Below are 22130 nucleotides of genomic sequence, written 5' to 3'. Positions count from 1 at the left end.
AAGTACATTTTCTATGTAACTGGTTTTTTAAAATAAAGTCTTTTTGGTTTGGATTTTATTGTGAGTGATGGAGAAGAGAGTTTTTGGTGTCTTTCTCTGCTCTTAGGAAATTAAACTGGCACAGTTCATGAGGAGATTAGATTGCTCCCAGAAAATTTTCACACATTCTGGAAGAAATATAAAACACTGGTTCTAAATTACATCAAGTTCTTCTGCACACATAAACACTTAACTCTTTCTTCCCTTCTGCATCATCCTTAGTTCTTTCTGTCTCTTCTCTGTCTCTTCTGAGTTGATTCCTCAGCTGGATAATTGAGAGCCACATATTTGTATTTTTAAATTTTGATTCAGCAACTGAGCAACTCAAAAACAAACAGTGCAAATGAGAACATTTGCCAATATACTTGTTAAAAGTCTGATGCTTCTGTGACCCTTTGCATCTACATTGTTTTTCTTCATGCTGCAAAATGCAGATTATTCCATGAAACAACTATGGTGCAGAGACCTGTTTAGCGTACAAAATGCATAATTTTGATTGTTAGCAGTTCCAAAGGCACTGCAAAAATCTTCATTAAAAGAAAAGAGCATCTGTGGAGAGCCACCCTGAATGTGATATTTGCCTGTTGGAGAGTGAATGGGTTTTTGTCTGTTCTGCAGTCGCAGCTCTCAGCTTGAATATTCACTATGTAAGAAGTATATGTATAGTTCATCACCACTGCCAAAATAACCAGTTCATTAAGTCCCCTTAGCCTTTCATGAGCGCTTCCTGAATGCAACCAAGTCATGCCCACAGATACACACACGATGAAAGTGACATTTAAAAGCTAATTTTGAAGCTATACCTAGGAAATGAGCTCTTTAATCATCAATTTGTTTTCTGGGAATGTGCCTTGGACACGATCTATGTCACTCTGAGAGACAGCACCTTAAAATCTGTGCCAGCTCCCCCTGAGAGATGAAGACTGAGCCTTCTAACTAGAAGGGTTGTGTTTGTACCATCAGAGAGAGAGGCAATACACTCTGATTTATAGCAACAGTTAGGACTTGCCAGCACAAATAGATTTTGTTATACCCTATGCCATTTAGATTTTGTGCACATGCAGATTTTGTTATACCCTGTGCCACTTTCTACTTTATCTATCTATTCATCCATCTGTGAAGTAAACCAAATCAAAAAAGTATATAATCACTCCTAGCACTAAAATAATGAATAAGAAATTACAATTTCTGGTAGATATTTAGTAAAAAGTAGAAGGAATTCATTCTTGTTACTTGCACTGTGGCAGAGGAATATAGCAACAGCCAATGGACTGTGTCATGTGCTCACTTAGTCAATTTTATGATCTGAATTGCTTGGTCAACTCCAGTTCTGGACAATTTTCTGATCAACACCACAGCTGTATATCACTCTCTGTTGTCATCAGAAAAAAATAATCCACCTTTCCATGAACATAATAGTGAGGAGTATCTGGGTCAGTGAATCAGGATGATGTGTTCCCAGCACACCTGCAGGAGGTCACTGATTCAGGTCACATAACTACGATGCTGGCTCTCTCTGGAGTGGGTCCAAATGTATTAATTCCTGATTCAGAGTCTTTAGATGCAGAGACACGTTTTGTTAACACTGCTGCAAGATGGTCTCAAGATGACAAAGGTGATGCAAGCATTTCTGAATAATATTTTTACTGTTGCCTCAAGTACAGGAAGTGGTGCTTGAATACTGCTGTAAGCATTGGGAAAACAATAATTCCTTCTCCAACAGAACATGCTTTGTTTAGCATCAGGAATACCACAGGTGAGGACATAACAGAAAACATAAACAGAGGAAACCATATAACAGAACCGGCAAGTTTTTAATCTCTTAATGTCTTATGGAGATGCTGTGGAGATGAGAAGTTAACACGTGGATGCCAGCTGTAGCAACTAAATATCTCAAGGAAACTTGTTCTTAGTTAATTAAATCCATTCACGAGTGACCTAATAAAACTCAGAAGAGATTACCAGATTTATTCTTGGAAAGGAAAGAAAGTGAAACTCAGAGGCTGACAGATCTAAACATGATGAAAATGTGACTGTTAATTCAGATTTTAATCTCCAGATGTTCAAATAAGTTTTTTGCTTTTTGGAGTTTTTTGAGATAACAAGTTGCATAATATGTTGGAAAATGACCTGAAAAAGTACATAAAACAAACTCAGACAAAATCAGAAAAAAAGTTACATTCAGAAACAGGTCTGGATGTTCTGTGAAAAACTGACGTTATCTGAGAAGAATTCTGGCTTTACCATGAACTCATTTTTAGGAAAACTAGACTGCTATGCTGCCCCTGGAGCAACCAGGAAATGGTGCCTTACAGAAAGAGATTACTATACTGGGTCTAAACTAACTGCAGCATATAGTACCTCAATGCAACAATGCAGCTAAATTAAGATGTATTTGATATGTGCTATTGCATTTCTCCTTGTCCTTTTCCTCCTGTGTGCATTGGGAGACCGTGGAAATGACAAGGGGTGACTTGAGGTTATCTTGTAACCTGCGAGCCACCTCTCATCCCATCACACTTGCCTATGTGAAACTCTGTATTGCAAACATAACTAAAATTTTCCTTATGCTGCAGACCTTCTTGTTTGTTGTAACACTGGATGCTGCATGTAACTATTAATTTTGTTTGCCTGAATAAATAGAAGGTACAAATAGATGAAGAGCATCTTGTGTTTTAGACATGACAAGTCAAAATCTTACCCTGCCCTTTTAAAGTGTTTATGGTAAACTGATGTCCTTCATTGGCTGCCAAAGTAGCAAAAATGCTTAAATTATTTGAAATCTAACTAGAGGCAGTATCATTATTCTATGTATTTCACATGGGATTTTGCTATTGATCATTTGATCAATTAAAAAAAAAAAAAACCTCAAGATTTTAACTCAAATTTTTAGGAAGTCCTTAGTGTCAAACTGTTTGATCAGGGATCTGACTAAAAGCCATTTGACATTAGTGAGCGTAATTATATTAAAGGCCATTAAAATCAATGCCATATACAAATGCAGGCCAAGTTAAGAAAGCCTATGCATGCATGTGTGTGTGTGTGTGTGTGTAATGTATTTGTCAATAAATTCAGTTCTATTCGTGCAGTTGGTCTGCATAGCTTACAAAATAGGAAGATATGGAGACATACAGAGGAGAGTTTACTGCTCACCTTTATACCCCATTGATTTTACTGAAAACCTCCGTAATTTTTCCCCAGCATTATCTTATACTAGTTCCAAATTCTCTCAAAAGACAGATGCAGGTTCTCAAGTTGTTAAGATGTAAAACTGTCAATATTATGTATTTCTTACTACATTCTCAGCAGGAGATTGAGTAGTGAAATTTGAACCTTCTTGAATCTGTTTCTTCCAGCAAGACAATACAAAAGGGCTGACTCTGCTGGAGGTTCTGAGAATGTGAGTGCAGCAGCTTGTTGTTAGAACTTCGTATTTACAATACTCATTTCACATTGGAAGTGGTTGTATCCCCTGTGTGTGAGCTATTTAGGCAGCCGGACAGAGGAGATAAAAGGCTGCATAACATGCACACACATGTTAGACATATTTTTGCACCTCAAGAACTAACAAATAATAGAACCAATCCTGTTTAATCTCATAAATACCTTCACCTGATGTCTACAGAAAAAATTACACAAATGTAAAAGGCAAATTTTTCAAAGTTCTGCTCTTATTATATGGAATTGTAGTCTAAAATGTTTTGCAACTGATGCATAATGTTTGTTGCTAATTGAGCTCTGCCATGCAGCCAAGTGGTTCAAATGGATTGTAAAATATATGTGCCATCAGATTTATGTTTAGGTGTATTTGAAAGTTTGGATGCAATTATAAAATGCAATTGATATGCCAACAATTATTTGTCATTTTACAGCATGATCTTTTTAGGTGTGGTCTTTTTAGGTGTGGTCCATTTTTTTTAGCGTGGCTAGAAAATGTGTCGGAGTTACTTACTTGTTTGTAAAGTTATCTGTATAATTTTGAAGCCTGGACATTATGCTAGTGCTTGCCTCACAGGCAGTATGAGATCTTTTCTTAAAGCAATTCTGAAAAAACTGGAAATAAGAAATATTACAGTCTCTTAATTTTCTTCTTAATTAAGTATTTGAGGACAACACCCAGGCTTGTAAGGTTTTTTTATGGTTTTGGTTTGGTTTTTTGGTTTTTGGGGTTTTTTGGAGATAAAGGAGCAGAATTGTGCTTGTGACTTTGCCATGCAGGATTGCGGTTTTTTAAAATTTGTTTAGAGTGGTCTTTGAAGATCAGGATCTCACATGCATAGAGGTATCTAGTGTGCCTGTGAATACATTTGTGACAGGTGCTCTGCAAGCTTATATTGTGCTGCATGGCTTAATTAGTGATCTGGGTTTTTTCTTTGTGAGGCAGGGCCTAGATAAACAGGTACCTGAGATTAAGATCTTTTCCTTCCATAGCTTTTACAATGCAGACTGCTTTATATTTGCTTTTTTTGTGTGTGTTTTTTCCCATCTGGTTCATGGTTTGGTTTAGTTACCCACTGCAAGTCACTTTGCGGAGAGCAGACATTTATCAGTGTTTGCAGAGTGTGCCATCCCCTTCCTGCCTGGGAAGCAGAAAGAGAGGATGGGGTGATGTTGTGATGATGACCTTTGGCAAGCTGAGATGCAAAGCACCCCGTAGGAATTTCCTCCAGCACAAAGGTATTTAACAAATTATCCAGTTCCATGGTGGGGCCTAGTCAGTAGGTGGTCCATTTCAGTGTCTGTCTGTCTTTCCTTATCCTCCTCTTAGGTTTAGAGAAGCTGCAGTAAGAGGAGGAAAGAAAAAAAAAAAGAGAGAGAGGAAAAAAGGAAGCAAAACAAAAGCTAGCTATTAAACTGGAAAGACATGTGATCTGCATAATTGCTCTAATTGCAGCTAGTTCTGCAATGAATAGTCCTGATGTCAAATTCAACAATGACTTAGGAGGAAAAAATATCTCTGAGTCCTTTACTATAACATGAAAGACATAAAGAAACTCTTACGATCATTACCATTCAGTCTAAAGAGCCAGTGACTAATTAAGAGGGAGGGTAAACAGTCCCATTGTTTAATTATTGAAGAAAGGGTTAAATTGGCAGGAATAAATAACCAAATTAAACTATGCACCTCTCTGTCCTTTCTGAGTTATACAGTCATGCAAGGGAGAGGTGGTGGTCAGAAGGGATTTTTAACACAATTGTAGAAAATGTTGTAGATGGAAAACATCTATCAAAGATACTACTCCAAAAGTTCTGCTATCTCAAGATTCCCAAAGTAACAGAGAATGAAACCTATCTTGGCTGTTGTCAGAAGCAAGATTGTCATCCACAGACCTGGAGACAGAGTTTAGAGAAAGGAAAGCTAGCCAGCCCTGACTCTAGTGTTTACTATGGCCTTGCATAGGAAATTCCATATTATTTCCTGATTTCTTTAAATTGGGATAATAAAACACAATTACCTGTCTAATTTTGTGTTACAAAACTTAGTGTCTGGAGAATGCATTTGGTGTAGAGGAGCAAAAGATTTATAAGCCTCTTTCAAAATTTGTTCTTGAGACATGAGCAGTGATAAAACTTCTGTTCATATTTAGGAAGGCCATTTTTACAGAGAGAAAACCTAATAGGGTTATCCAAATATAGTGTCTAGTAATAAAGAAAAGGCACCTGAGAGAAATGTTTGCCATATAGTATGGTCCCTGAAGATACCCTGGTTTGAAAAATGAGTAATCTTTTTTATCTTTCATTTCTACTTCTGTTTGGTAAATATAGCACGGAAATAATTCCATTTTCCTTTCTTCTCTTTGAAAAATTAGATGCTTTAATCTTTGTGGTTGGTTGACCCTGATCAGCAATTAAGCACCCACCAGCTGCTCATTCACTCCCCCTTCATCAGAAGGGGGGAGTGGATTGGAAAAGCAAATGTGAGAAAAACCTCACAGATCAACATAAAGACAGTTTAATAAATGAAGGGGGGGGGGCGGGGGGAGTAGGGACAAAAAAATGGAAAACCTATGTGATTAAAAGGCTGTGGCTCACCACATCCCAAAAACAGACTGTTGCCCAGCCAATCTCTGAGTAATGAGTACTTTGCAAAGACTCATCCCCGAGTCTTTATTGCTAACTATGATGTTAGGTGGCATGGATATCCCTTTGGTCTGTTTGGGTCAGCTGCCCCAGCTGTGTGCCCTCACAACCTCTTGCCAATCCCTGGCCCCTGCCCATAGCAGGCAGAGTGAGAAACAGAGAAAACCTCGATGCTGTCCGAGCTCTGCTCTGTAATAGTTAAATTTTGGGTAAGTCAACTGCAGTGTTTTGGTCACAAAAGGCCTGCTGACTGCTGTGAAGAAATTTAACTCCATCCCAGCCAGACCCAGCACACCATTGCATTAGTCAAAGTGGTTTTTAAATGGTATTTGGGTTCCTTCTAAAATTCTAGAGTCTTCTTCTCATTCTGTGTGTGTACATTGGACTGAGATCCCTCTAAGCTTAGTTCCAGGCACCTCATACTCCAACATAAAAGATTCATACCAGAAGATATTTATATCCAGTCTGAATAAAATCCATAGATTCAGACACCCCAAAATTTAGGAAATTTAAGATTTACATTTGAGATTAGTGTTTTAGGACCATCTTTTATATTGAAGATGGGTAAAATAAAAGAAGGCATGCTAAAATAAAGTGATACCCAAGATGCAGTGGGTGCCATCCTCTTTAAAAGATTGAAAACTTTCAACTAACTATTTTTCATCTCTTTATTTTGTGCATTTTTGTACTTCCTTGGGCTTTCTATAACAGAAAGCTAAAGAGACTGCTGTGGTGAAATATCCGGACTGTCAGGAGATGGGAATTAGTGTGAACAGCATAAGAAAGCCTATACTAATGGCATTTCCCGTCCAGTCTTCCTGACAATACATTAAAATGCAATCATGTTCAAAATGTCAACTGAATTTAACTTGTTCCGTGCTTGTCATCACATCCCTTTTTACATCCTTTAGCCCCTGCTCCCTATTAATCTATAGGGTACATATTGGTACCTGTGTAGTCCCTTTTCACAGAAACAGTGTATTTTGAAAAGAATATCTTTTTTTCAAGGTCAAGTGATCATGGATATCAGAGTTATGGAACAGGGTGGCCTTTGGTAGTGAATACTGATGTAGAGTCATGTTACAATCAGACTGAATGTAGAATATGCTAGCTATTATAAGGTATTGTTTCTCTCAGTTAATATTTTATAGTGTGTGATATTAACCTTCCTTCCCCCCTGTTGTACTAACATGCACCCTTATGGTAGCCTGACCTCTGAAACTGAGAGCTTTATACTGGTGTTGGCTTCACTTATGACATCCTTCCTCAGTTCTCCTGGATAAATGAGCAATTGTGGAAGACAGGCAGAGAGACCAGCTTCAGGAATGAGGTTGCAGTTGCTTTGTGCCCTCACAGCCTCCATAAATTGCAGGCTTGAGAGGCTGAGCCAGAACATAGCTTGATTCTATTTTACCTTTTTGTTTCTGCTGATGACATTTACCATCCTTTGTTTTGCTCAGTGTGGCTGCTTGTCTGGCCCCTTCTGATGGAGTGTTCCTCCATCTTCGCTTGGAACTTTAAGTTGAATCTGAGCACCAAATAAAACAGATGTTATGCAAAAAGTGCAGCCTCTGGGGAAAACTGAGACCTGGATGTACCACAAGGGAAACAAATCTGGGAAAACAACTGAGTGGAAGGAACAAACTTTAGAAAGTGTTCACACCTTAATTATTCTGTGAGCAAAGGGGATAACCAAAGAAGATACAATTTTCTTTAGATTGAAAATAAAGGAAGCAGCAAAGAAGACAAAAGTTCCCATTATCTTCAGGAATGGATAAGTGTAATAATTCTGAATTAGAATTAGGGCAGAATAGAATATTGAAAATATTAATTCTAGCTGAAAAATTATATACCCACTAGAAGTTGAAAAAAATATATGGATGGTGTAGAGCATTCAGAAAGGAAGTAAAAAACCAGGAAATTTCACAATTTCTTCTTGTGAGGCAGACTCAAATTGATTTAGAAATTTTAGATTCTGAGTTCCCTGAGGAGGCCAAATTTCAAACATTCCAGAATACTGGGTACTCCAGAGAAGACAGAGGAAATACCTGTAAATCACTAAAGATATTTCCCCATACCCTGCTGAAAATTTGTGGTTGGTAGTCAGTATTCAGTAAAGTGGAGAAAATGAAAACTGTTACACAAAAAGAAATGTAAAGAAACACACAGGATTGCATGTAGTGCAGATTTAGAGCCCAGCAGACCAGCATAGGTTGTGTGAGCTGGGACTTAGCGAGCATTTGCTTTAGTGCTTAAGTGTATGCATATGGAGCATACCAGACACTGAGAATAACAACAGCACCATTAATTTAGGGCATTTTCTCTGGGACTGCTAAGCAATATGGGAAATTATTGGACTATTAATTTGACGGTGATTAGAATATCTATTAAATTACTTTGGACATTGTTTCTGGCAACAAATGACCTAAAAAGTGTTTTGTTTACACTGAAGAGAAGCCAAACCTCTGAAAGCAAACAATTAAACTGTAGGTTTCCACTGCTAAGCTTCTCCTCACTGCAGGCACAGGGAAATAAAATGTTTGGATAGGCAGGAATTTGCTGTAGTACTCTATGCTGAACCCTGGAGCTTGTCAGTAGAAGACCCCAGAAAAACTGAAGACAGATTTGAGAACACCCTACAATGCACTCTGCCCATAACTGAAAAAAGACAAAACGAGCCATGTTGTGTGATTTGTACTCCTAGAAATCCCCTGCAGCTTTAGGTGGAGGATTAAAAGAGGATTTAGTTAGTTTTATTTGCTCTGGTTCAGGAATACCAGAGCTGTACACAACTAGATCACCTCCTAGTACAGATTTGGACTGGCTCAGGCCTGAGTGTATGACTGCATTTCTGTCAAATCAGCTAGAATACACAGTACAGTATTTATTCTGGCTTCATGGTCACTGCAGGAGGACAGGTGATATGTGATCTGCCAGAAAATCTGCCAGGACAATGTTATCCTTTAAATACTTTTGTTTTGAACAAATTTGGATCCACAGAGTGAGCCCGAACTAGCCAAACTATTTTTTCTTTTGTATCCACAATATTTTGGATCCAGCATATGTGCCCTAATCCGTCCATTTTCGTGAAAGCATGGCTGAGGAATCAGAAGGCTAAGAGGACATGTGGGGGAAAAAAGTGGATGTCCTTCACTTGTGTATAGATTTCATTTACCAAGAAATAAATATGTAGGAAATAGAATGTAATACATTACCACTAGGAAGGTGGGGCCCTCCTTCTTCCCTTTTGGAAGAGGAGACACGCCATATTTGAGATTTTGCCCAGACAGGCAATATATTTCACATGCTAAAAACCCCAATGCTTTGCTCAAACACATACAGGCTCTCAGAAGTATTGCTAGCATTTTAGGGAAACTCTGAGGTTCCTAAATATATTTCAGGAAGCTGAAGTCAATGTAAGGGTAGGTTTTTAAGTTCAATTGATAAAATGAATAAATGCACATGCTTTCAGCATGTTATACTGTTAGTTATACTCCAGATAACAAAAAAAAAAAAAAAAAAGCCAGAATTGTAATTGTGCTTTTATTTTTTAGTTATTTAACCAGAAGTGAACATTTCCTGGAGAAGCAGGGCATGATGGGAGTCCTAAGCTGACAGCCGATGTACTTGTGGCAAAAGTTTTCCCTGAAGTTGTCAGAAAAATCACAGTGTCACAGAATTGTTAGGGTTGAAAGGGGGCCTTAGGAGATCACCTAGTCCAGCTCCCCTGGCAGGGCAGGGTCATCTAAAGCACACAGGAACGTGTGTATTTGGGATGGACACAGGCCCTGAGAAGCAGACTCCAGAATCTCCCTGGGCAGTCTGTTCTGGTGCTCTGCCACCTTCAATGTAAAGACATTCTTCCTCATATTGAGGTGGAACTTCTTTTATCTTAGTTTATGGGTGTTGCTCCTTGTCCTGTCACTGGACACCACTGAAAAGAGTCTGGCACCATCCTTTTGGCACCAAGCCTATGAGATACTCATATCTGTTTATGAATTCCCCTATCAGTTTTCTCAAGACTAAGGAGGGCCAGCTCCCACAGTCTCTCCTCATAAGAGAGATACTTCAAGAGAGATGTTGTGGCCTCCACAGGACCATCTCCATTAGCTCCTTTTCTTTCTTGTACTGAGAGCCCAGTGCTGGACACAATATTCCTCACCTGGAGCCGAGTAGAGGGGGAGGATCACGTCACTTGACCTGCTGGTCATGTTCTTCCTGATGTGCCCTAAGATAAGGTTTGCTCTCCTGGCCATAAGGGCACTCTACTGGCTTATATCAACTTGTTGTCCACAAAGACCCCCTGGTCCTTCTAGTAGATTAGACCAGCGATGGTGCTTGGGACTCTTCCTCCCCAGGTGTAGGATCCTGCATGTGCATGAACCTACTTAGGTTTGTTAACCCTCATTAGGTTTCTCTCTGCCCATTCCTCCAGCCTGTCAAAGTCCTGCTGAATGTCAGCACAGCCTTCAAGTGCACCAGCCACTCCACCCAGTTTTGTACCATTAGCAAACTTGCTGAGGGTGCATTTGATCCCCTCATCCAGGAAAACAAGAACAGCAAGACTGGACCTGGTACTGATCCCTGGGGAACATCATTGACTACAGGCCTCACACTGGATTCCACTTTGCTGATGATGATTCTCTTAGCTCTGCCATTCAGACAGCTCTTGATGCACCTCACTGTCCATTCATCCAGCCCACAATTCCTAAGCTTATCTACAAGAATGTTATGGGATTCAGTGCCAAAAGCCTTGCTGATGTCAAGCTAGACAACATCCACTGCTCTCCCACTGTCAACCCATCATGCCATGCTATTATAGAAGACTATCAGATTTGTCAAGCATGATTTCCCCTCTTTTCTTCTATATGTATCTTGATGACTCCCAGTATTCCCTGTTCCATTGCCAGAGACGGAGGTGAAGCTGACTGGACAGTAGTTTCTCAGGTTCTCCTTACTGCCTCTTTTGAAGATGGGGGTAACCTTGTCCTTCCTACAATTGTCAGGCATCTTTCCCATTCTTTTTCAAAGATGATGGAGAGTGGCAGACCAGCATCATCTTTCAGCTTACTCAGCACCCATGGGTGCATCCCAACAGGGCCTGTGGATTTACTGTGTTTAATCTGTGTAGCTAGTCTCTAAGCTGACCTCTGTGGCCAAGAGAAAGTCTTCCTTTCTGCAGCCTTCTTCTCTTACATCCAAAGTCTAGGACTCTTGAGAACTATCCTCAGCAGTAAAGGCTGGGGCAAAGAAAACCCCTCATAATTTTGTCTTCTCTGTGTTTTCTGTTACCAGGAAACCCATCTTATTTATCAGTGGCCCTACATTTTCCTTTTACTGCTGATACACTTCTAGAAGCCCTTCTTGTCCTTTGTCAGACTCGTCTCCAGGTAGGCTTTGGCCTTCCTAAAGATGCTGTATGTTGTAGCCACATATCAGCAAGATCCAGCAAAAGAAAAGGGAGAAATGTAAGTGAACAGTATAGCGCTGCCCTACTTGGGGGCATCCCACAGTTAAAGTGGATTTAATATGACATGAAAAGTGTCATATTTCATATCTTAATTCCATGATTACACAAATAGAGTAAGCCAGCATAGACTGACAGTCTTGCAAGAACACCCCAAATCAGCCTGTGCTTTCTTCCTTGGTTTTTCTCTTGCTTCTTCTAAAGGTGTTAAAGGTGTACTCTCTTTCTCTCTTTTACTTTGCTGAGTTAATTTAATCTTGGATTGGTTTCCCAATCCATTTCACTGCAGGACCACACAAGAGCTTGTGTTATCAGGACCCATTTTTGGTGCATTACGATTGACTTATTCTGAAATAAATTGTGTAACTTAGCTGTGTAGTTTACCTAGTTAAAGCACCTATTTTATCTAGATACAAAGGCGTTCTGATTCAGTAGCCAGAGGAGGAGCATTGCTGAGGGATGTGGCTAGGACATGGAGGTTATTCTGTATTACCTCACACCACTGTGAGGGGCAGAGGGAAGGGGACTCTCCCTTCTGAGAGAAGAATGTTCTGTCCCCTCTAGAAAACACAGTGATAGGGCAGGAGGGAGAACTGTTGGGCATTGTTTGTTGTTGCGGGCTCAGTGGTGAGCATTTTCTTTTTGCATGTGAATCAAAAATCACATCTCTCTTTTGTACACTTTCTTTATTAGTGTTGTTGCTGTTACTGTTTGTTTTGTTGTCATTTCCAGTAAATAGTTCCTGTCTCAACACATGATCTTTAACTTTTGTACATCCAATTCTTCTCTCCAGCCACCTGCAGTGGGGAGGGGGAGAAGAGAGAGGGGAGTGAGCAGCAGGATGGTTTTATTTGGAGTACTAACTTGGGTGTACCGTTCCTAAACCATGACAAGAGGAAAATAAGCTCTGACTTGGTTGACACATTTCAGTCATCAGTAATTAACATGCTCATCTTAAAATGGTCTTGGTTTGTCACAGATATGTTGTTCTCAGATAAGCTAGTTCATAGATGGTGCTAAGTGGGTACCATACTGTAAACATGACTGACCAGAACATGCAAGTATTACAGAGAGAAGAGTTTCTCTGCTAATGAGGTTGATGTAAGTCTGTCTTTTTATTGTGTATATTTTAAAATGTTACTTTCTTAGCTTCGGGAGAATGCTGTGGCAATGTGGACTGTACCATTAAAGGCTGAAGCTGCCAGACAGAGGTTGTGGATTGGAGGCTGTAAAGTTCTCTTTGCTGTTGTGCACAGTTAATTAAAACCAAATAGAAATAAAACCAGCTCTTTTGCAAGAACCTTAAGGCCTTGAATGATTGCTACAAATGTCAATCACATTTTCCTAAAGAACTTGTAGTTGTAAGAGAAGGCAGGAAGCACTGGATGGGGACAAAGAGTAAGCAGGTTATTTTATGAAGATAAGACCAAGCTATGATACAAGACAATATAGAAAACTCAGGAACATTTTCTAAACTGCCTGGGCTCTAATCTTTACTATGTAGGCTGAATTTTCTGCAAGAACTTTTTTTTCAGCACGCTTTTCTTGTCTGGAGCTGGCTTGGTAGTGATGACAGTGATAAGCAGCTCTGGTGATACAGATCATGCATAGCTACTTGGTCCACAGCTTTGTTTGGCAGGACACTTCTGTTTACTGTTTCCTTTTGTTTTCTTTGAAAAGCATGATGCTGCATGTGTTCAATCTTGCTGATTGCTCCACAGATTTTTCAGTGGTCCTGAATATCTGTGTATGGCCCCCTGTAGTGGTTACAGGGAAAAGGGTGCCAATATGGGTGTAACCAGACTGTGTATTCTACTCTGATCTACATAATTTCTGATGCACTGTTAATGATGGGTCATTCACAGCAGCTGCCCACTGCACACCCAATCCCTCAGGCTACAAGCTGGATGTTAGATGAGAAGAGGCAAACCTCATGAGAAGGAAGAGTCTTCACTGTGACTCCTCCCGTGATAACTCCTGTAGGGAAAGCAGCAGCAGCCATCCTGAGGGGGTCACCTCTGCTAATGGCCCATAGTGAACAGAGTAGACACCAGCAGAATAGGCCACTGAAACGACCATCAGGCACTCCAAAATACCCCACAACTCATAGGACCACATCACTCCATTGTGAACTTCCTCATCCTGGGGAGGTACCACCTGAGCTCTGCTTTGTATACTCTTGAGGCCTGGGGGTTTGGGACACCACCACCGCTCAGTGGACCCAAAGGAGGACCCAAACTTCCACAGGAGCACCAGGCTTTCCACAGAACCACCACCTTCAACAAGCCTGCAACCTTCACTTCAACAACTGCTTAAGCAGGTGGTTGACTGCTAACAGGGTGTCAGGTTGTATTCTGGCTTGGTGTGTTTATGCCAGTTTTTCTGTATTGTTGCATTTATTGTAACCTTTCTATTAAATTGTAACTCCAACCTGAAATCTCTCTCAAGGTGTTTGTGTGGGATTCATTTCTCCTGCTGGCTTACTTTTGAACTGGCACACTTAAAAGTAGTATAATATTGGAAGATTTTTTTCATTTTGTGTAATAGGAAATTTTATTTCTGCGGGGAGGAGAAATGGGAAAATTAAAAGCAAATCCATTGGCTTAGCTGACATAATGGAGGATAAATGATGTCACCTTCCTTAAAATAAATCAGTGGACTGAATGCCACTCTTTATCTGAATTTCAGGTATTTTCTCCCTAGGCACTCATGTATGACCATCTGTGAAGACAGAATGGATATGCTGGAAAAACCTTTTGTCCAATTTGATGTGGCAGATCTATTGTTCTCTTGTGCCTGGGAATTGTGAGGTTTTTAGAGAACAAATAGCTGATATGTGGCTTGGTGAGCTAATGTAGTTCCTAGAGGGTCAGAAATGTGCCAGGGTTGTTGCTAGCGCACCAACTGTACACAACTGAAAGAGAGAAGAGGGCTATGTGACCCCAACCCTTTCCCCATCAGCATGCTTACAGGTTTCATTGTCACTTAGGGCTGCTGCTGTTTGTACTGCACCTATGCTGTCCTCTGGATGCTCCCATTTCTTGGGATTTTATTGGGGTACTCATTACTGATACATTTGGCCACCCAAAATACCTGCCCTCAGACCTTGTAACAGAAACAGCAGATCAGTGGTGTCTTTAGTAAGACTTTTTGACTCTACATGGCCCCACTGTCTCTATATCCTAAATCATGTTTTGTTAAATATTGAGTATTTAAGATATAGGGTAAGTTCTTGGATTTTGTTCTTCATTCTCTAATTTTCTAGAAACTCTGTATAAGTCTCGAGATTGTTAGATGGATTTAATTTTTCAGCCTCCATTTTTCATGAAAAAAAATGAGAGACTAGCTGACTTTGGTATTTTTTGGTGACTTCAGATGAGACACTTCCCCTGATCTTCTGTGGATCCAAAGGGTCTCTGCGTCTTCATGCTGGCACCAGGAGAAGAACCTCCAATCAGTCTGGGACATGGATAAGATCCCATTCAATAATAAGGCATTCTTTTGGGAATCCTGCCCATATAAGATGTGTCGGTCTTCCAGCACCATGTGGGGGTTATTTGGTATTCTGAAATTTGGTACCTGACTTTTTTTTTCAATTGATAATTGTTTTGTATTTGTATTTGTTCCTGGACTGTAACATTTTGGGTCTACTAGCCAAAAATGGGTAGTGGAAAATCTAAAGGGGGCATTTTGACACTCTTGATTGCATTTTTGACATTGGAGAAATGTTGGTCCCCTGGGGAAACATCTACCAGGGAGAATTCAGTTTAGTATTGTAATCAATGGTGGCCATTGTACAAACTACGCTCTGGGAAAAAAGTGGCCACAAAATGGAGCCTTGAACATTGTTACAGTTAATATTGTTTTTAAGATGGGAACAGAAATGGGATGAGGTTATGTATGCTGATATATTCTTCACTTTGTGGATCAGACGGAATGGCAGAAATATTGTGTCTTGAATCCAACTCTCTCAGACTCTTTTGCGCTGGGTCTTGAAAAGGAGAATCAAGGAAAATTGTTAAAATGTTGTTGTTCTATGTGCAGCATATAACAAATTTGTTGTAAACATCTCCCGAGTAAGGAGGATGATTTAGATCTTATGGTCAGTCCTAGTCACAGCTTAGAGAGGAGAGCAGATAGCCAGGCTGCCAAGACTGATATCACAAGGGAGCTGGTGCACAGAGTCAGATTTAGCACATATAGATGAGAAGATAGAGGAGATAGGGAAGATGTATCCAAGAGCAGAGGTTTTTAGTCTTGTTGCAGGGAGAACTAGAACTAAACTCAGAAATATGACAGTAGCTGACTCCCTTGGATGGTAGATGCCAAAAGTGTCATTTTCAATAACAGACTGTTATGATTGGAAGTCAGTGGCTGGCATCACCTTCCAATACTCAAAAAACCCTCCAAAAGACCCAGAAGGTTGCAATTATAGAAGGATTTCCAAAGGAATGGTGCCCCCAGGGAAAGGAAGGGAGCGCCTTGAATCTTGCACTTGGGAGACTAGGTATTGATCAAATGTGCATACTGTAATAAAGATGGGCATTGGAAAAAGGATTGTTCACAGTTGGAGTATAAAAGCCCCCCTCTTATGGCCATCACCCATGATGACTGTGGCAGACCACAGGATTTTTCCCTAGCAGAAGCTCTGCTTACAGCTAAGCTGGGAAATGAGGAGGTAAATGAGGAGGTAGAATTTTTAGTGGATGCAGGAGCTAGTTACTCTGTGCTCAATACAATAAAAGGAAAGTTGAGTAATGATTCTATGACAATCATTGGTGCAAAAGGGAATTGCAAATCTCTGCTGTTTTTCAAGCCCATTGATTTTGAGTTAGGAAAACAAACTCACCCTTTTGGTATCTACTCAATTCACCAAAGCATCTTCTTGGGAGAGATTTATTGGAAAAACCAAATGCTGAAATCAAATTTTAAAATGGCAAAATACAGGTTATTATTTCTCAACCTCATTATGTGGAAGCCTCTATTTTTGTACTAGCCACCAAAATTGGATATGATCTATCTGCCAGTATCACGTGAGGATGCAGTGATTCCCATAGTCTGGGTTGGAGACGTGACTGGGCAATCCAGAAGAGCAGAGCCTGGAAGAATGAAGTTGAAACCTGAAGTGGGACTAGTAAGGCAAAAGCAATCTCTTTTGAAAATAGAAAGTCATAACGGGTTATTTTCTCTTGTGGAAAAATATGGGCTATTGAAGAACTGTGAATTCAAAATTAATACCCCTATTTTCCAGTTAAGAAGGCAAACAGAGAGGATTACCACTTGGCACAGGGTGTAAATCAGATAGTAGAAGACATACACATGGCAATACCAAGTTCTTATACCTTGCTAACAAGCTTGAGTGAAAAATAAAAATAGTTTACAGCATTAGATTTGAAATAAGCCTTCCTTTGTGTCCCTTTGAATACTGAAAGTCAAGAGCTTTTTGCTTTTGAATGGGAAAATTCAAACACAGGAAGAAGGATCCAACTTGCACAGTACTACCGCAGGAGTGGTATTTAAAAATAGCCCCACTATGTTCGGAAATCAATTAGCAAAAGAACTGGAGGAATGGAAAAATCAGAACCCTCCTGGAGTTTTGTTACAGTATGTAGATGACATTCTGATAGCCACTGAAACAAAACAGCAGTGCTGGGATCAGAGTGTGGCATTGTTGAATTTTCTGTGACTAAGTGGATCCAGAGTATTCAAAGACAAAGCACAAATAGTCCAGACCACATTAATCTACTTGGGATTCAAAATCCTCCAAGGACAAAGGAGGCTGGGACAGGAACAAAAGAAGCAATTGGCCAACTTCCACAGCCACAAATGGTAGGAGAGTTGTGTGCATTTCTTGAGATGGTCTGATGGTGTCACCTGTGGATCAGCAGTTATGGGTTGAAAGTAAAGTCACTGTGTGAGCTTTTGAAGGCAGATCAGGAGGACCAAACTTACTTCACGGCGACCCAGCTGGACTTGGTTAAAACATTTGTTTATAATAATCTCCATTAATAATTGCTTATGTTTTATCTTGCATCATAATTCATTGTTATAGCTGTTGTAGTGCCTTATTCTTAAAAATGAAATACAGATATTAATAGCTTCCATAAGGAACATGATCTCAAGAAAAGGGAGACTTGATAGGAACAGTGGAACAGAACAGCATTTTACTCTTGTAAGGACAGTCAAACAGAACAGCACAGTCTTGGAAAAATAGATAAAGGATGTAACTTAGGCAAACAGGAGTTGTGCAAATTCACACAAACACAAGCAGGATGCCAGCTCAGCTCTGCAAAACTGACAAAGCAGAAGTTATGGGAAAGAATGATTTTGCACTTACTCACAAGCAGAGGTTGAGGAACAGCCACCTATAAAGGACACTGGACATTAAAGACAGATGCCAAAGAACCCCATAAGGACTTCTAGTGAGTACAACCACATAAAATACAGTAATGCATGTACATCAGGTAACCAGGGATAGCTGATGAGTATGTAATCACTGTTTATGATAAAAGATCTGCTTACCCGATGCTTGGGGCACTTGACTAGAGGAAGGATCCTCTCAGTGACCAGTGTGTTGCAATAAAGTATGCTTTCTTTCTAATACTCAGAAGTGTTAGAAACTTTCTGTCTGGCCAATTTTGGTATCATTTCAAAAACCTCTCAGAAACTGAGTTTGTGTTTCTCTTTAATAGCTATTGTTTATAAATTAACACCAAAAAGAGTGGGCTATTTGATATTCATGCCCAATCACCAATTAGTCAGCAGTCTTTTGTAGAATGAAGATTGAGGTCCATAGTGGGGAGTAAGCCTCCATCGCGGACTGCAGTGCCTCCCGGGAGTTTGCAAGCTAATTTGCAGCATCAAGCAGAAGTAGAGTGAGTCAAGGTTTTGTCAGAGCCGTCCACTGATTTTACTAGTTTCTTACAGAGATTCCTCACTTCAGCAATCGCAATAAAACTAGGACTAGTACCATTCCAGTTCTGATTCCCAGAAGTACTCCTAGGTTCTCCTCTCACCACCGGCCTCCTCCTATCCACCGTCATAAAACTCCCCCCAATCATGCTACTCCACATCACCTCACCCTCACTAAAACCTGCACTCTTAACTATCCTAGCTATCCTCTCAGCAGCCCTGAGAGGATGAATGGGTCTCCACCAAACACAAATCCGCAAAATTTTAGCCTTTTCTTCCATCTCTCACCTAGGCTGAATAGCAATCATCATCTACAACCCTGAACTCACCCTCCTCAACCTCTACCTGTACTCTGTAATAACTGCAACTGTTTTTCTCACCCTAAACACAGTTAAAGTCTTAAAGATATCTACCCTAATAACTTCATGAACCAAAATTCTGTCCTTAAATGCAATGCTGCTCCTAACCCTGCTCTCCCTTTCAGGACTCCCTCCCCTGACAGGATTCCTGCCCAAATGACTTATCATTCAAGAACTGACTAAGCAAGACGATAGCCCCAGCAGCCACACTTATCTCCCTCCTCTCCCTGCTAAGCCTATTCTTCTACCTTTGTCTCGCATACTGCACAACAATTACACTCCCCCTGCACACCACAAACCACATAAAACAGTGATGTACTAGCGAACCAACCAGCATTACAATTGCTATCTTAACCACCATGTCTGTCATCCTCCTTCCTATCTCCCCTATAATCCTTACCGTTGTCTAAGAAATTTAAGATTACCTAAACCGAAGGCCTTCAAAGCCTTAAACAAGAGTTAAACCCTCTAGTTTCTGCTAAAGTCCTCAGGCCATTACCCTGCATCCCCTAAATGCAACTCAGGTTCTTTAATTAAGCTAGGACCTTCCAATTTACTAGACAGATGGGCTTTGATCCCAGGGACTATCCACCAAAACCATGCTACAGTTACAAACCAAAATGGTTTCCCAGAGGAAAAAAAAAGGCAAAATACTTACTGTATTGATAAACACTGAAAAACAGCAATGCTCAAGAACCAGGCAGTTTTCCTTCTCATTTTCTTTCAGAGATTTTGAAAGAAACAAGCAGCTAATGGTTACTAAATGCAGACCCTTCATGCAGGAATAACCATGTCTTTGGAGTATCTCAGTGCAGATGAAAGACGTGGTACTGGAGTTGTGATACAAAAACGCTTACCACAGGCTGCTTGTGACAGAGCATCAGATTGCTGCTTGTGTCCTTTATTTCTGCCACAGAATAGAGAAGAAATAGTGCCTTTCACAGAACACTTACTATATCACTTTATGCAGATCATGTGACATGCCACAGCTGAATTCTTAAAACACCCCAGGAATTCTCTGCTTAATGAAAAGATTGTGTACTGATTGTGTGCTGGTTCCTCTCTGAGCCACAAAAAGAATGAGATTTAATGCATCTGTGATAGCTTATTATTTAGCCTTATAAAGCTGAATAGTAGATTTCAATTATCTGTCATTAAAATGAACATTCATAATTTCTTCTGCACTAAGATGTGGTGTGTCATGTCAAATCTCTTGCACTTTTAGTTACCATGCAATTCCCTTTTAAGATGTGCTTGAGAACCCTACAGGTTTCATAAGATATTTTCATATCATCCCTGTGGTAGCATCTCAAAGAGACCACATTATCCTTACACTGTATATAGGTGTGTGCACTATTTTTTAGACAGCTTCTTAATTTAATCCATAAATATTTTAAACCACCAACAAAACCTTATTTCAGATAACTTTGGGTTTTCACTCAAAGCCTGAAATGTGAACTCAATTTATAGTCAAGATAGACTTTGATTACCAGAAGATTTTTTAAATGTTTTGGAATTTTTTATCTTTCTTTTTTCAAACATTTCACAGTACTACTGTTGCTTAAGCAGTAACATGATATATCAGTGCAGACAGGATCTGTTGTATCTAAATTCTTCGTTCCTCTGTGCTCATCTAACTCTGTTGTGCTCATCTACCGTTCTTTTGATTCTCCTTCCTATTCCTTCTGTAATCCTGGCTCTCCCTCTCTCCTCAGTTCTCTAATCATGCTGAGGGAATGGTGGTTTCCACAGTGAAAGTCCTTGTCACTCCATAGTATCCCACCTACCCTCCCTTGCAGTGTCTTGGTCTCATTGCCTGGACAGATCCACGCTCTAAGCCAGCATCTTGATTTCTGCATACTGCAGTTTTTAATTGAATTACTTGCTTCTGACCCTCTTATCTATTCTACACCTATTTCGTTAGCACTCCTCCCTGAGCTTCTTTCCTTCATTGTTCCTCTTGCCTTCTGTTTCCTTGGGGTTCTTTTAAAAGACACCATTCTTTGCATAATTTTAGCATTCCTTTTTTCTTTGATTTCAACCTACTTTAATGTTACTATGCCTTGCTGAAGAAAGATAATGTAAACATCATGCAGCTTCCAATTCCACAAGAAAATTTTGAGGTTTTTTAATCCATTTCTCTGTCCCTTGACCAATACCTTTATTTTACATCAAGTTTGTGTTTCAATCCCCATATGGGCTGATCACTTCAGAATTGGATCAAATGATCCTTGTGGGTCCCTTCCAACTCAGAATATTCTGAGACTTTTCTTTTTTCTTAAACTAGCATGACCTTTGTCCCTTCAATTCTTTGCTATTTCTGAATTTCCTCTAAAACATCCTGCTCTATTCCTATCTCCTCTGCCAAACATTTTCTGCCAAAGAAATTGTCAGGCTTTTTAAAGGATGGAAAAAAAGTCATTGCTTTCACTCAAGAACCTTTGCCTTTGCTCGACCTGGCAGTCTCCTCTCTTTTTCTTATTCTGCCTTTGTCCTTCCTCTCACCTTAAAGCATTCCTTCTAAGTTCTCTCTTTTACATGTATTCCTCCTTGTTCTCTGGATTTCATTTTTTATAGTAATTTCTTCATCCTGAAAAGAACCTCACTTTTATTTCCCCTTCTTTGGATTTTTTAACTTCTACTGCTTATAGAGCTCTCACTATCATGCCTTTATTTTATTTTTATTAACAGTTATCTTACAGCTGATAATTTGATAATCCATTGATAATCAGTATTTTTCCCTTGATTTGACTATATTGCATTGCATATGTAAAATGTCCTTCTGACGGAAACACAAAATTCTGCCACTATTTCAAAATACGCATACTGTCTTTGCTCTTGCAGATGTTTGAAAAAAATACATTTAACCCTTTTCTGTGGAAATGAGCATTTAAATTCCGCTTGTTATTTAGATGGATAACACCAATTTAAACTTTCTCGCATAGTAGCTGCAGAAAGAAAATATAACTTAAGAATGATACCTTGGTAACATCATTTGAGTTATGCCCTAGATTCATGCAAATAAAAATATTAATGACATTTCAACCTAGGGAAGTCAGACTACATATGCGTCTAACACTGACACATATGTTACCTTTTCATTGTTAAAAAAGCACCTTTTTTGATAAATTTATCTTTTGCATACAAAGAAATGGAATTGGAAATGTCAGTGAGGCAAAGCCAGGATAGAAATGGAAATCCAAATGCTTCCAATGGAAAAGCATTGCATGTAAACTGGAAACCTGATTGTCTAAACCTTACATATAAGGGAG

General features: G+C 39.7%; 1 pseudogene; it reads left to right on the top strand.

Annotated features, from left to right (window-relative positions):
* Window positions 1–16178: 16178 nt before the first annotated feature.
* On the top strand, window positions 16179–19268 carry LOC115915762 (annotated as a pseudogene).
* The last annotated feature ends 2862 nt before the right edge of the window (window positions 19269–22130 follow it).

This window comes from Camarhynchus parvulus, chromosome Z (genome assembly GCF_901933205.1).
Source record: "Camarhynchus parvulus chromosome Z, STF_HiC, whole genome shotgun sequence".
In the NCBI taxonomy this organism is placed as follows: Eukaryota; Metazoa; Chordata; class Aves; order Passeriformes; family Thraupidae; genus Camarhynchus; species Camarhynchus parvulus.
The sequence above is the reverse complement of the archived record's forward strand: the minus strand, read 5'-3'. Positions and strand labels throughout refer to the sequence as shown.